Source organism: Pseudochaenichthys georgianus, chromosome 7 (assembly GCF_902827115.2).
Source record: "Pseudochaenichthys georgianus chromosome 7, fPseGeo1.2, whole genome shotgun sequence".
Lineage (NCBI taxonomy): Eukaryota > Metazoa > Chordata > Actinopteri > Perciformes > Channichthyidae > Pseudochaenichthys > Pseudochaenichthys georgianus.
The window spans coordinates 9,817,275-9,831,823 of record NC_047509.1 but is presented as its reverse complement, the minus strand read 5'-3'; the positions used below and the strand labels follow the sequence as shown (position 1 = coordinate 9,831,823).

The following is a 14,549-nucleotide window of genomic DNA, read 5'->3' as shown; positions in this document are numbered from 1 at the left end:
ACATACTTAACAATTAAACTAACTAATACATTAAATAATGTTTTTGTTATGTCCCCACATTTAACATGCAGTGCAGTCTGTAAGCAAAGAAAGCCCCCCCCCCCCCCTCCTTTGCTCTGACATCAGACATGAATAAGCATCTCATTAAGATCCCCCAAAACCATCTGTCCTCTGAGTCGCCTCCTTACAAAAAAAATCTTCTCTTAAACAAAAGAGTAGGATTCCCTCGTTACCCTCATTAGGAATTTCATTATACAATCAATGGCAAGCTGCACTTTTAATACATTGAGGGGATAAGTATAAGACACTGGGTTATTTTTGTAATAACTGGCATGTAAAACTCTCATCAGATCCAGCTATATCAACATTTACTGTACATTTCACAATAAAAGCTTCAAGCCATCAAGAATGTACGTCGATGGAGGTTGCTTTTCATTTTTATTGCATGTTAGTTATTTAAATCTCCAGGGTATTGTTTACAAAAGTTGATGAAAGTTTGCAAGTTTGTATGGAACTTAATATTTTGCACAATAGCAAACATGCAATATCCACTTCATGACTACTCCATTAGAGATAACTATCCCATTGTGTCTGTTTTTTTATGCATGGTTGAATGTGTGTGCAATTACTTTTCCGTCTCCACTTAATCACAGTTATATGTTGATTGGCAGATGCTTTATGCAAATGCTCCCACAGCATCCATAACAACAGAAACGGAGGGAGTTTTACAACAACAATGAATAACTTTGTGGTCTCATAACTGGAATGCTTTGAATAAGAGTGCTGCAAATCTTGTTTACATGGAATCTAAAACTGCAGCTATTAATGGAAAAATGATTTCATGTGATAGAAAAGTTTGAAAACAAGGAAAAGCCTCTAAAAGCAAACATTGTGGGACAAGGTTTTGAAATAGAAACAAAGAAACAGGCTTTCTTTGAGCAATATGCCCACCACATGTGCTCTGGTCTTGAAAATGTTGCATGTTACCAGTTGAGATTTTAAAGAAGAATATACAGTTGGTATTTCAGGTTTAACTTTCTTCTAACAACACAGAGTTTTACATTTTTCCAAAGAGGAACAAACTTGAGGTTAAACAATGCAGTATTCTATTCATGGTGTTGAATTAATTTTCACTTCTGACCAAAACCACTCCTCCATTTCTTTCAAGGCAATCTGATTATTAGACAACTGTCAACATGAAACTTGACTAATGTCTTGCATCAACAGGATACCTTTTGCTCACAATCCAGGATCTTGTTTTGAGTCCAACATACAGGAAGTGCTCTGTAGGAAACGGCTGCATGTCACTCATGACAGCCGTCTCAAAAAAGATAACAGGACTGTTGGTGCACTCCCTGCTTTTGTTGACCTATTTAATGCTCTGCCTTATTAGCCAGCATTGTTTGCATCGGCTGTCACTACTCATTAAAATCTGCACAACATTGTCTATGTTTGTGTCCAGTTATCTCATTGAACACGGCCACCATGATGCTAGACATTCACTGTCAGTCTGTCTAACACTGCATTTGTTGGCACATGTTCTCGTGGAACTTAGTGGGAAATGATTGCACGTGAGGGGACTAATCACTTATCACATGTAAGCTGTTGAATGATTATAGGTTTTGTCTCGCACAGATACATGTTTAATGAGAAGCGTCCTGTTGTTTCCATTATGTCTAAAGGTCATGTGTGTTCCTGCTGTAATCTAATTCAGGTCAATATAGTATAAACATGATACTAGGTTAATTTAAGATTAGTACACATGAGAAAAACCAGCCAGTAACCCATCAAAATAAAGAGACGGTGTGTAAACACTGTATTTTTACTGCAACAACATGAATGGTAATTTTTGACCCAATGTTAGAAAAATCAAGCTAAAGTTTTACCCTTAAAACTGATTTGTTGTCAGTTTCAAAAAACTGTGTGGACATGACATTTAACAACTGCAAAGGATACACCAACAACATATAATAATATGAAACAAAGGGATAAAGTAAAATTGAAATTGAGGACAGGCTTTAGTTTCGTCGTATAGAAAATAACACAAACACTGGGTCAAAACAACCATTGTCTCTGTGTTGAAAGGTGACCAAGGATCTTTTATGTTGCAAGAGTTTCAACAAAATCATTCTTCAAAGACAGATCAATTTGAACTGGAGTATCAAATACTTATACTTGAGTAATTACAAAGGGCATTGTAGTCTATAAACTCTGGGGGCCTCCCTCAGCTGGAGGCCCGTTGTAATCAGTGCCGCTATTCACCCAACTACAACACCCAGAATAATATGTTGTCTAGTCTATTGTGTGTCTTTTTTTGACTGAACGTGAAGCCCCGCATGCATGCATCATGTCTCCCGCTCTCACTGTAACTCTGTTTGCATTTCACAGGCTTTGAGCTTTAAACTGTTTCCTATTCCAGTTATGTTGTTCAATTATGAGCGTGCCATTTGAGGCTCCGTTTTATATTATTTAGAAGTCTGAGCTTTCCAACAGGAGAACATTTGGATGATATTTGCATTAGTAGACTTAAACCAGTTCAGCAGGATGAAGCTAATACAAATATTGAACTAGAATTTCCATTTTGTAATAGAAAGTGCCCCATGAGCCCACAACACTGGCTTCTCTATCAAATACTGCCCCCAAGTGGTGGATGGGATCATGGGATCCAGTGAGGAAACCAAAGTTGGAGAGCAGAGAGGAGAGTGAGGGTCTGAAGACGAGACGAGCAGCAGAGGCAGGTCAGTCTGTCTGCACAGGAAACACAGCGAGGGAACCGAGGCATGAGGGTCGACAGAGTCACCAGGTTCGTGGGGATTTGGGGGCATACCTGCATGATTAAACTGCTGTGACGATGAGAGCAATGCAATATTAAGGTTAATAATGAGCAATCATTTAAAGAATGTAGTATTTTGTGCTTTTCTGGTGCAGAAGTGTTTCATTTATTAAGAAAGTAAACGTGAAGTGGTGAAGCCATGCAATGTCATCTTATTTATGATGATCATGATATCTTAGCATGAAGCGGTTTTTCAAGGTCACTATATGGCCTACATATAGCCTCATGTTTGGTGCATTGAGCATAATTATGATATTGATCACATATTGATGTTGTATTGTCATGCTAAAATTAAACCGGCATATATTGGATGATAATACACTTTAATGAGGTAGATACGTGTTTAGGCTGCAATCATATTATACATATATATTTGTATTGTTTTGGTGCAGTTAGTCGTTATAGGTCTATAAACGATAACAAATCATTAAAAAAGGGAACTGCAGGAATCATTTGCATTGTTGTAACCCAAAATAAGCCTAAATGTCCATCATTAACCAGCTGTTACAATTTATTATTAAAGGTTTTAAACTTTTCGACACTATCGTTTTGAGCAAATAAGGCTGTGTAAAATCCCCCTCGCATGTTGTAGCCAATAAAAACCAGGCTGACATTGACAGCCAAGGGGCATCTTGGGAGTCGTAGTTCGTTGGTCTCGTGCAGCCCGTTGGCAGTGCGGTTCTCGCTGCGGCGGAGGACTACACAGCTCCGGGTCCCGCACAGAGGCGGCTGACAACGGTCGGTACGGAGCGAAGGACGGCGCCACAAATATCCACCCTCTGGTTTTTTTCCAGGGGTTTTGACGTTTCCATTAAAAAAAAAAGTTAACATCTGCAAGAATGCAGTCCGAATCGGGAATAGTTCCCGACTTCGAGGTTGGAGAGGAGTTTCAAGAGGAGCCTAAAACGTATTACGAATTGAAGAGTCAACCCTTAAACAGGTCAGTTGTTGAGACAGTTATTTCCCACGCCGGAGCGGTTTTGGTGTTTAGGTGATAATTGGGCTGCAGATTCTGTTCTGAGTTGTTGTTCCACAGTGCGTGCATGTAGCAGGCTTCTCCACAGATGTTACTGGAGCTAATCTCCATACCGGGATTCAACTCCCATTCCTTATGGTTATCCTGCTGGCATGAAGTTATGCAACACTTGGGTGTTGTCTTATCAACATCTACTTCAAATATTAGCTTGTAGAGGAGAGAAAGGTCAGTTTTCAGAGGAGATGCTGCTCAGCTTCACTCATTGCTGATGTGTTGATAAAGCTGATGGGTGGGATGATGTTTGTATGGATACTACTTTAAAGAAACTGTACAAATAGCCTACCTCTTGATGGAAATGTTCATAGCCAAATGCCATCTGTAGGTTACCAATAACTGGTTAGTCAAATAATATTGTGTCACTGTGTTTAGTAAATTGTAGTAGGATACATAACAACCATCTACAGTGGAAATTGTGCAGATGTTTTTGTAGAGAAGCTACAGTACACTGAGAGATGTTTACATTTCATATCAACTATTAAGAGGCGGATAGAGCTATAAAAGTGTAACGTAACACAACCTGCTCTTGAATACACTGTCTGCTTTCTCTGTATTTATTTGAAGAGCTGGAAATTCAATGCTGAAAGTAAACATTGGAGAGTCGCCTCTTAATCCTGACTAAAACAAACATTGTTGTAGAATAAACGTGATGAACATTAGAGGTTCATATGGTGCCTCAGGACATGAACACACAGACTTATCAGAAAGCTGCTGTCGAGGCCTCTCCAAACAATCAGCAAAGGCTGAGTCAGATCTCAGTGGTCTCATTTGACCTTTCACCTTTTTTCTGGAAGTATTGCACATTGCTGTCTAATGTATGTTCAGATGCTAATGGTGTAAGCAATAATACTAATATATATCAAGGGGTCTCAGGAAGTCATTAAAGACACAGTTTTGGGAAACTCTTCTTTGAGTTAGATAAGATTTATACCACTTTCATGTCCTACAATTGAATATAATGCTGGAGCCGGGTGACAGTTAGCTTAGCATAAAGAAAAGAAAAACAGCTAGTGTGGCTCTGTACAAAGTTAACAAAATCAATATTCCAGCACCTTAGTGGTGATGAGACTGCCATAAAAACAGAACTTTTTTTAATTAGATATCACTCTTGTTAATTACAGTTCCTTAGAGTTTCTCTCTTCAAGTAACAAGAAAGAAAATGAAAGTTATTGCCAAAATGGAGTATACAACTTATTTTATGCACTTTTTAGTAGCTGACAATTGTAATAACGTCATGTTTTGATGAATAACTTTTGACCTAAGTTAATTCTAAATATAGATAAATACCAGAATAATTTCTAGGCACTGACTAACTAAAAAAACAAGTCTATTTTGACTGATGACGATAAAGCATGACACTGTTTTCTGGGTGATTTGAATAGATTACACAACACTTTTCAGCTGTGATCTAACGCAGATGTTGTGAAACTCACCACGTTGCTGTGTTGCTGATGGGAGCGATGCGGACGATAATACCTCTATTAACAGAATGGTGTTTCATTAGCAGTTGTTTTTTTGGATCTACGTGTCTCTGTGAGGCTGTTCAGCAGTAGAAAAACATGGCTTCATTGTGAGAGGACAGTACACCATTGTTTTCAGACAGAGCTCTTATTACAGACATTTGGTAGACTCTGGTTGATTCTTGAGACTTTCTTTTTGCAGATTTCGGAGTTCATCTACGTTCCTCTAAATTCAGCCACAACTCCAACTCACGGAGAAGAATAAACTGTCTTCTCGCACAGCCCTACCCTTTAACCCAGTTCTGCATTTTTTAAACTAATTACTTGATTAGTGAAATGTCATTATACTGTTACACGTACAATCTGAGCTGTGTTGTGTTGTGGGGTCACAGGCCGAGCAGCAAAGGCATCCAGTCTCAGTGCGAGCGAGGAATCACAGATTATTTCATGCCAGTTACTTGGAAAATGTGAAGTTGTCTGAAAAGTTGTTAGATTGAAGGCGTCCCACTTCCTCTTCCCATCACATGAGGATGATCCAGCACAGTCACGATGACAGTGTTGCGAGACATTGTTGCACAAAATGGATATATTAGTTCCATTGATTATTGGTGTCATATCCCGTCATTATTACCCCTGTGGTTTCTAATTTGAATCTGAGGTGTGACAAAATCATTTCAAAGACATATGTGTTCTTAAATCAGTTTGACAGAGCGCTCAGCCTGCTGCAGACGATGTGCCAGACTTTTTGTGCCGAACATAGACACGAAGCCAGTGAAGCTAGTCTACTGTGCAGTGTGAATAAGATATATATTTAGCAGTGGATGTGTTAACTCTGAAACTGAGAGTTGAAGCCTCATTATTTTCTGGCTGACTTGGCATGCAAAGTGAAGTCTTAATCGATTTTAAATCGAAATTGCGATTGAAATGACGCGATTTAAAAAAAACTGTTCTTTCTTTTTAAATTATTTTTTTCTTCTTGTGTGTCAGTCATCCACACCAATCAGAAGTGCTGTGCTCATACTTGGCAACCTTGAGACCTCAAAAATCGGGTTACCATGGAAACTAGAGATGTCCCGATCCGATGACGTGATTTTCAAAAGATCGGAAGAAAAAAATCGGGGATCGGGAATTATTATTTTTTATTAAATATTTTTATAATTTATTTAATGTTACAAAACAAAAATGACCATGTTCACGTCTTAAAGTCATCCTGAGGACTTAGTTTTGGTTTAAAATTACACAACATCATGTATGTGTTGCTTCTCTTGGGCTTGTTTTCATAGACCTGGTTGCTTATGTCTCTGAAATCTGGCAACAGAGTGGGCGCAGTGTCTAATAGTAGCAGTAAAGCTAACGAGAGGCTACGTTCAGCTGGTGACTCGGGAGTCGGGACAGAGAAAATGTCAGGAGTTTGGAAGTATTATAAAATTGAAAGCGAAGGCAGTGTAACCGCCAGATGCAATGTTTGCAAGGTGGAGGTTCCGTGTGGTGGAAAAGAACAGAGCTACGTTCAACACGACCAATCTAATACGCTACCTGAGAAACAAACACAACACGACGAGTACACAGCGGCCACTCCGGTAACGGCACTGAAACAACCGACACTTTCAGAGACTTTTAAAAGGAAAGAGAAACTGCCCCAGAACAGTGAAAAGGCCAAAAAAATAACAGCCAAGATAGCTGAATTCATCGCGTTGGAATGACCAGCCGTTATCTGTTACCTTTGTGTTCTCTTAATGCATTGCATAAAGATCGGATCGGGAAAAATCGGTATCGGCAGATTGTCAAATCAAATGATCGGAATCGGATCGGGAGCAAAAAAAGGTGATCGGGACATCCCTAATGGAAACCAATGGTGTAGCTGTATTAAAGTCCGAGTGGAAACAGTCGTGAGTAAATCTGATTTTGTCAGAAATCGGGAGAAATGCGGGAGAAATATGACCCCGGGAGGAAACCGGGAGAGGGCAATGAAATCGGGAGTCTCCTGCGAAAGTCGGGAGGGTTGGCAAGTATGGCTGTGCTCCACATGTACCAGCCATTGTTAACCAATCAGAAGTCGCCCATGATAGAAGGTGATAGACAGATTGATCCAATCACCTGCCAAGTCTTTTTGAAATACTTTTCCAAATGGCTTCCAATGGAGCTTTCCTAGATGCTTTGGTGAAACAAACCATCTGAGTCAGGTTAGTAACGCTCCATCACATGTTTCTATTACAGGGTGAATCTTAAACTGAAGCTTGACTTTAAAGCAACCCAAACGGAAGTTTCATGTAAGTTTAGTTATTTCACTCGTAGCTCGGGCTGCGGGGGTGCTAGAGACGGGAGCACGTTGATACGACCTTCCTAGCCGGAGGTATGGCCGCATTTTTACAATAAACCTCCGTTGTGTCGCTTAAAAACAAATATCGCAAATTGAATCGCAATTCGCAATATCTGTCAGAAAATCGCAATTAGATTATTTCCCCAAATCGTGCAGCCCTAGTCTGGTGCTTTCTAATGCATGAGAAAAGTGCATTAGAAGCATAAAATGTATTTTAAAAAAAGCAGATATGATCTCACATTTTGAGATTTTGAGAATTTGAGAATAAAATGAGGTGATATCTACCTGTGAGAGACAGCTGAATCGTGGGTTGAGGGTTATGAAAGTGCAGTGTTGGGAACAGCTTGTTCCCGAGGGGATATCGTAGACAGAGATGTCTGAAGGTGACGGGTTTCAGGCATGAGCTAATAGGGACAGGAGCTTAATACACAGACAGGTGGCTGCATTAAAAGTCCGTCCTCACAACTTGTCCTGCAGTTAGGATCACTTTGCTGCGTCCTAACCTTTACTTGTGGCTTCTTGAAGCACTTTACAGTTTCCACATCGGCTAATTTTCACAAACTTTGAATTGTTTGCTTTGCTCCAAGAGTATTAATAATAATTGAAATGTGTGATTTTTGTCAGCCTCTGTTGGTGACCAGTAGGGACTGCAACAACACTGAAACAGCACTTCCTACACAGCATCCTGCTTCCTGCTAAATATTGAAGGGCTGTATAACTCAGCTCATTATTGATTAAGTCTGCTGAATTCTTGCTCAATTAATCGATTGAAATGTCAAAAGATAGTAAAAACAATGACAAGCGAAGTATATCTTAGAAACCAATAATGTAAAGTCTACAAATTGCATGTTTTGACCACCACAACACAGAAGACACTTTGTTTCAGCGATTGGTCAACTTTTTTGTAATTTTTCCTTAAGAAACCGACTTAAATCGGCTTATTTATTCTTTCAGAAATGTTGTGATACGGATTAAAGACTGGTGCTTTATTTGTGAAGAGAGGTAGCACATCCTCCACTGTTGAGCATTTAATAAAATATACAAAAAACCCAACAACTGTTTAATTAACAGATTGGGTTTTAAGCATGGTTAAATATAATTCGAAAGAAGAAACTCCAAGACCAAAAAGCCTTATTTAAAAAGGAAATTAAAAAGGATGTTGGGCCTTTAAAGCCCTGCTGACAGTAACAAAAGCTAGGAATCAATGTACTAAATGTCAAATAACAAAACATTTTAAGAAAACAAACCCCTGCCCGACCATTAGGTTCGGGTCCAACCAAAATGTAAAATAAAACAAAAAATGGCCTTATGTTTTCCTTTTAAATGAGACGTATAGATAAAGAGCTGTAGAAATGCATAAAAAACCCAAAAGACTGAAATTTACCGCACATAGATCTTGATTAGGAGTCCGGCCTAGTTGATCCCAAGTCCTCTGGTTGCTATATTCCCAATATTCTTAAAAAAAAGGCTCCCATTTTTTCTTCACATGAGGATCTACCATCAAAAAAAGATCCAAATGCCTTTTCCATCTGCCAAGTGTGCAGCCTGGATCATCCATAGCTCCTCTGTCTATCTCCAAAAGCCTTTCTGCTTCAACACAGGACCAAACAATTCACTTCCCTATTGTTCTTCAGGCCACGCCCCCTTGCACCTGTGATCCAGGGGCACCAGACCACCTGACCACTGTTAGCGGCAGGACGCTGCATTTGGCAAACATGTGAAATCACGAGTTACACAAGTATATAGTCCCCCGGGGGCTGCATTCATGGCGCTTCATAGAGAACATTTGAATACAATTCTGAGTATTAGGATTCTTTTGGAAGAATTTCCTCCCACAGTTAGGAATAGATAAAGCCATTGATAGAGCTGAGCCCTTAGGAGAGTTTTCTGACAGGAACAACTGTGAGGAGCAGGGAGGATGACTTACGAGGCGCATTGCATGAAGAAACATATTGTACAGCGCGGTGTGCTATTAGTTACAGAACTGAACACGTCAAACGCTGAACTAGCACGCACACAGTAACAATTTGCAACTGCACTACTTTTTTTAATAGTTTTATTAATTTATTAACTGATCGACATTTGAGATGCCAAGTATTATCCCTGTGTTTTTTATATTGTAAACTGTATTTAAATTATGTGGGGGCATGTATGCATGTTGGTATGGATGTGTGAGCATGTTTATGTGTGTATATGTTTATATAGATATATATTTTTCCGTTTTATGTGGAAATGCACTGCGAGGATTGCTTTTTTTAAACTTATCAGATAAAGGGATAAAGATGTGGCAATTAATGTATGTAGAGACTATTAAAAGCACTAACCTGCAAAGCATTTGCGGCTAATTTGAAGACGTTCTCACTCTCCACCTCTATAATCCCCTGAGAGACAAAACAGATCGATATGGAAAAATATTAACAGGATGGAGACAATGAAGTCCATGTGGAGAAATCTTTCTCAATCCAAACATAGAACATTTTCTCTATTGCACAACATGAAACTCAGCTTATTCTCAAATTGAAACAGTGTGTCTTTTTTTTTCTGTCTAGTTTACATTCCAGCCAGCGGAGTTAACAAACCGTGCCCTGCAGCTATTGTCTGATCAGTTGCGAGGGTCCACAGACAGTGAATCATCGGAGAGCTAAAACGCAACTAGCAGCGTCTATTTCATGGCTTCAGTAACAAGTAACTTACATTGTAGACAGCAGATTTTGCATTCAGGAAGAATAACTCCACCGTGGTGATGTCCTTAAGCTGTGTGATGCTTTCTAGATAGAACCTGTGGGGGATACAAGCAGATGCAAGCAGAACAATTGAAAAGGTTAAACGGAGATAATGGGTGTTATTGCGGCTTAATATAGAACATCACAATTTGAACTTTACTGTGCCTAGTGAATGCTTTTGTGTGATGTTTATACTTTACACACTTTTGTAATGTATATATTTTCCTATGTCTATTTTTTATGTTTTAGTAGGAGGTTTATTATAGAGTCATTTAAGTTTATTCTGTATTTTTCATATTGTGTATTCATGTTTAGATACTCCATTGATGCATAACTCTTCTGCTGTTGATATGTACTATATATTACTGTCTACTAGTGAACTTTCTGCTGAAGTGATACAACTATTTGAATAAAGAATGTTTAATCTAATCTGATGTGTGTTAGGTGTGGGTGAGAGTGAGGATTTGCAAACGATTGACAACTACCAAAAATATGTTTTCTTGTCAACGTTTTTAAAACCACAAGTTTGACATCATGACCGTAACCACCCTGGACATTGTGTTGAGAGCTCACAGCTTTACTCCACGTTGACAACATAGTGCTCCCTGCTGGAGATCATGTGATTTGCATGAGAAAAGTCAATTATTACCTGACCAGGAAGTTGAGGGCAATGGGCCCAGACTTCTTGGAAAAGTCATGTTCAAGAACTCTGCGGTCCATCTGCAACCATTTACGCTGCCCACTACAAAAGTCAGAGGATTCAGAAAGCATTAAACACACACGCACATATGGACATCTGTAAATATTCAGACCATTGAAAATAAATATAGGCAATAATTCACATACTTGTCATCACAAAATGCGATTCCAAAGAACTCCTTCTCTTTGAGGTTGAAGTGTGAGGACACCAGGTCGAGGAGCTCGTACGACAGCAGCCTTTGCTGTGGAGGAAGATTTAGATTTAGTAGGATACCTAATGTAATTCAAATATTAGGTAAGCATCCTGAGTACAAATTATTTGATACAGGTGACGTGAATAATTGAGGAAATAATTGTCTCTGTTGCTTGCTTCCGTCTAAAGAGAAGTGAGACTGGAAGATGAACTAGGGTGCAGACAATAGCAAAGAAATTGAGGATGTAGTGTTATATGTTCAAGGACACTTCAACAGCGCACATACCTACGATTTGCTGTATCATTTTATACACCAACTGATCATGTTGCCCACATATATTTTTTGTGAGGTTTGGCAACACTACACTATAGAAACAAATAACGTTTTTAATTATCGATTAAAAAAATAATAACGATGATATAATCGTTGAAGTTGCAGAACGCAGCAAAGCAGTTGCTAATTTTCAAATTCCTTTTGGTGATCTCGGGATACCTGATGAATTAAGTTTAATATTATGTCCTCTTATCTGTGGTTTGGTTTCCACCAACTCTTGAGGGAAGTATCTGGTGTTTTAGTTACAAAACACTCACTATGTTAACATACTGTCTGGGTCTGAGCAGGTAGTGTAACGTTGTTTTTACAGCTTGTTGCTCATATATATTTCTTTTAAACAACGCTATGAGAACAGAGAGAGTGAATCAAAACAGCAGAGTTGCAAATAGAAGTTTTTTTTTTTTTTAATGAGATAAAACATGCTGATTAGAGTTTAGGGGAACTGGGTTCATAAAAACCAGAAACCATTTTCACATTACGCATAATCATCATTATCAGTTGTTAAACCTTTGATTATAACCTCTTTAAGGAGCGTCATACCTGAACCAGCAGCTCCAGCTTCCTGTCCTCCAGCAGCTGCACTTGGCACAGTCTGCCCTCGGTCATCTGCAGGGGAGAGGAAGAGGAAGCTCAAATCTTGTGACACAGATTGCAGACGATTCTTCTGAGTGTTGGTTATGTTTTTTTTCAAAAGCTGTCCGATACATATCAGGCCTTATCCGGTTTCTTACACTTAAATATCTGTCCAAGAGTTAATTTTCACTATCAGTAGCCAACTGAGCAAAGTCCTTGGTGGTAAATACAGAAAAGAAAGAAAACCACTTATGTTGTTGGTGACAATAAAACCTTTGTCTTAAGGATTTGGTGCCGTAGCAACCAGAGAAAGGATTTATACAGTTTTGAACCTTTCACATTTAACTTTGAGTCTTTCCGTCTGTCAAGCTTTTCAGCAATTCAAAGAAATCCAGTATATGAAAGTACATTTCTTGCACTGTACTAAACACAGCACTTTATACTTTCACTGCACTACATTTCAGTGGGAAACATTGCACATTTTGATCAACTTTATTTGATAGCTTTACTTTGAATATGAATTCCTACACATTAAACTACCCAAAAACATATAATGTTCTCCTCCAACAGCTCAGAAATTAAAATACTGTTCAGACATGAATGCAATCATCACAGTCATATAATTATATAATATATAGTCATATAACATTCACATGGATCAATTTTCTAAATGATTAGGACATTTACTTTTGATAGTACATTTGTTAGAAATACACATGGACCTTCACATAATACGATTTTTAAAAAACGGGACTCTTGTAATGGAGTACTTCTGTGACCATGGCTAATATCCTCATAATTGCAAAGTTTACACTCTTTTCTTTTAACATTTATACAACAAGATCCAACCAGCATTACTGCGTGAGGGCCCAAACCACACAACCTCATATCAGATTCTGACTAAACTCTGCATCGATGAGACCCAGTTCTCTGTAACTCGTACCCACAAGATAAAGAAGCAAGAAGCTTTCCTGTTTGCTTGTGCAAGATATTTCTGACCACAGTGCCCTTCATCCAACGATTTGCATCACAGATTTAGCCTGACTTCTAAGACACTCAGTCTGCACTATAAATCAAATAGCCAGGGAAAATAAATGACAGATTGAGGCTGAAGCAGTTTTTCAAAACAAAGAACCTGCTCACAAACTAAAAGAAACAATTCAGACACATTTAAAAAGCCTTTTCATGTGACAGAATGAGGCTCATCACAACTTCTTGGAGAGCACGGGGCGGCTGCTGTACCTGGTAAACCTCTCCAGGGGGAGAGAGAGTGCAGGTTGGACGCATCCCTGACCAGAACTCATCCTTTAACAAGAGTCACCTCTGCGGTCCAGACTATTAGTGGCACCAGACGATCAGGATTAAACAGCAACGTGTTCAATGCAGTTCATTAACTGAGCAGCCAGGCCCTAGCTTTGAGCAGCAGTGGATTATGTAGTGTTATGAGAAATCAACAGCTGACTGAATAAGTGCAGGCAGGATCTGGATTAATACTGCGCAGAACCCAGAGGTATCACGCTCAGTGGGGGATGGATGATCCCCGCTAAATGTTTCTTAGAATTTGCCGGAAGCACTCCACGGTTTCTTCTGGTAGCAAGTTCCACTCTCTGATTGCTCTCGAAAAGAAGGAGTATTTAAGAGTGTCACTAGTTGCGAACATTTGCTCGAAGTTCAAAGAGTTGGCTTTGCGGGTTGCACTTCTTCTAACTGGCTCTAGTTACATTGATGCATTAATGGCTGAGATGTTCTGGACAATCTTGAAGAAGAGAACCAAACGAGCCAATCGCCGCCTTTCACTTAGTTCCACCCAGTTCAACCGCTTGAGCATTTCTGTGACACTGCTGTCCCATTCATAATCTCCAGAAATGAATCTTGCACCTCTTCTTTGTACTGATTCCAGGGCATCACTGTCTGACCACACTGTGGGATTTACTGCTTCTTAATATGAACAATGGAGGTCAGACAGGAAACATAAGCGGTCAATATAAGGTGGTTAAGTATGCTACTGAGTTTACTGAGACATTTAAGATGCTTCGATCACTCGTGTGCTGATCTGGGTATCAGGTGTCTCTGACTTCCTCCTGCTGAGGCACTAAAGTGATTGAAACAACTCAAAGAGGCTTTACTCTACATACATACACTCTACTTCCCATTTATCTATTTCTCACCTCGCACTAATAATCGATTAAACAAATTGCCCTGCTTCCTGACTGGAATGTGACACACACCCGTCACTTCTTTAAATTAAACCATCTGTAATCTTTTAGCGAGCACTTTGTCAATTACAGCCTCTGAATGATGCGTCTTTCTTTTCACAACAGTCGTAAATTCTCTGACATGATGTAAATTAAAGGTGAACATTCAATGACTTCAATTAATTT

The 14,549-nt window shown here is 39.2% G+C and overlaps 1 long non-coding RNA gene across 1 annotated transcript; it reads right to left on the bottom strand.

Annotated features, from left to right (window-relative positions):
* Positions 1-9,969: 9,969 nt before the first annotated feature.
* Positions 9,970-12,203, bottom strand: LOC117450154 (uncharacterized). The gene is made up of 5 exons (XR_004552550.1): positions 12,136-12,203; positions 11,216-11,310; positions 11,019-11,111; positions 10,341-10,425; positions 9,970-10,027 (listed from the first exon to the last, which is right to left on the bottom strand). It is a non-coding gene; the product is annotated as an uncharacterized lncRNA (long non-coding RNA).
* Positions 12,204-14,549: the final 2,346 nt, after the last annotated feature.